Source organism: Tupaia chinensis, unplaced genomic scaffold (assembly GCF_000334495.1).
Source record: "Tupaia chinensis unplaced genomic scaffold, TupChi_1.0 Scaffold000387_1, whole genome shotgun sequence".
NCBI classification, from domain to species: domain Eukaryota; kingdom Metazoa; phylum Chordata; class Mammalia; order Scandentia; family Tupaiidae; genus Tupaia; species Tupaia belangeri.
The window spans coordinates 775,833-777,720 of NW_006159889.1; the positions used below are offsets into that span (position 1 = coordinate 775,833).

At 55.0% G+C, this 1,888-nt stretch overlaps 1 long non-coding RNA gene across 1 annotated transcript in view; it reads left to right on the forward strand.

The window, feature by feature from the left end:
• The first annotated feature begins 221 nt into the window (after window positions 1-221).
• The window catches only part of LOC102476220 (uncharacterized), a 5,774-nt gene continuing 4,107 nt past the window's right edge, over window positions 222-1,888 (forward strand). The window contains exons 1-2 of the long non-coding RNA XR_335316.1: window positions 222-355; window positions 1,014-1,140. This is a non-coding gene — a long non-coding RNA (uncharacterized LOC102476220). The remainder of the gene's footprint in view (window positions 356-1,013; window positions 1,141-1,888) is intronic.

A 1,888-nucleotide genomic window follows, 5' to 3' on the forward strand; every position in this document is an offset into this window, starting at 1 on the left:
GCCGCGGGGGGGGGGAACCCGCCGGCCGCTCCGACGCGGTGGAGGACGCGAACTCGGGTCGCTGGAGCCGGGACCGGGACCAAGCGCCTCTGCCCGGGCGTCCGCCGCCGTCCACAGAGCCCGCCGCTGGATGGCCTCCGCTCCCCCGAGCCTCCGCCGCCAGCGCAAGGGCGAGGTCCAGGCTCGCGCCACCAGGAGACCGTTGGGAGGATTAGCGCCACCGGCCACCGGTCACCGGCCACGCGGCGGCCGGGAGTCAAGTGCTTTCACGTGAACTCTCGATGTTTTTCACTAGTTCACGCATTTGCCAGGAAACGCCTATCTTGGCAAGATAACCTGGAGGAACCTACACATGGTAAATCCTGAGGATTGAGAACTCCATTGAGAGAGACCGGAGAGGCAGACCGGCAGGAGAGGCCTCGCAGGGTCCTGTTACCTTGGGGCAAGAGGCAGAGTCCTCTGCTTTGATCCCGGAAACTAGGCCCACCCTGGCCAAGCTCACAGACTGACACGTTCAGTCACGCTGCCCGTTTCCTGCCAGGCCCACAGGCGTGTTGCCAGTGACCTCCACATTGCATTCCTTCCTCCGTTCACTCAACACGTTGATAATGCAGCACCGGTTCTGGAGTGGTACTCAGCGAGCTCAAATTCTGGTTCTGTCGCTCCTAAATGTGGCTTTGGGCAGGTTTTTAATCTCTCTAAGCCTGTTAGACTTGTGAGGATTAAACAAGAAGTATCTGGCACATGGGACTGTTCTAGCACATAGGGCTCCATAAATAACCATCGTTAATATTTTCCTTGTTGGAGCCAGCAGATGGCATAGAGGTTATGTTACTGGACTCCCACATGGCTGAAAGCTGTTCAAGTCCTGGACGATGCAACTTGAAACAGGCTGGGCACACGTGTGTGCCCAAGATCCCAAGAGGGAAATGGAGAAGGGATTGCAGCGTGGCCATCCTCCCTAGGGAGTGATCTCTCACTTTCCCTCTCACTGTCTCTGTCTCTCTTTCTAGGGAGCACACACACACTAAGGCAAAAACCTCTAAAAAAGTTTTTTTTTGGTTATCATGTGATAATCATGAAGATGGAGCAAAAGGTGACCTCATGGACTAAAGAAGGAGAGGAAGACTAAGCAGACTTGTAAGTAGACAGATACACAGGGAGCAGGACTGGTGAGGCGACAGCGTAGAAAACAAGAGCCTACCTCGGGAAGTGGGATTCGGGAGTCAGTGAGGTGCAGCATGCCGGGGGAGGAGACTAGAAGGACATTCTGAAGTATACAGAAAGGCACGAAATGAGAGACACCAGCGAGGCCTGAGAACGCTAGTTCAGCATGACCGCAGTGTACAGACAGAGCGAGGGCTACGTTTGGGAGTAAGGAAAGACAGACGCCAAGTGGAAAGCCCAAAGCTTCCTGAAACACCTCCTCTCTCTTGCCTTCCTAAGGAGAATTCGATGGAGGGCAAATGTAGGGTTTATATAACAGTACAAAGTGGGGAGTGGAGGATCTCATAGCACTGGGAAGGACACAGACAAGTAAACAGACTAGAGGAGGGGGCAAGCCCACCAAGTAGGGTGTCATCCATAGTGCCCACCCGCAGCGAGAGGAACGGGGGCCGGGGGGCTTGTAGCAATAAGGAATGTAGCAGGCACTGAGAGCCTTAACGCCGGTCGGGAGACGATTGCTCCCTGCCTTCTATTAAGGATAGGATCAAGGATGTGCCCAGCCTGACCCCAGGCCCTTGATTCTCATTCCTTCATTCCATTCTTGGTCTTGCTCAGATAGACATTTCCAGATGAATACGGTGAGGCACGGGGACGTTAGGCCACCTCACAAGCTGGTAGTGGCAGGGGCAGGAGGGTTCAGCGGCAAAGCCAGGAGGACTCT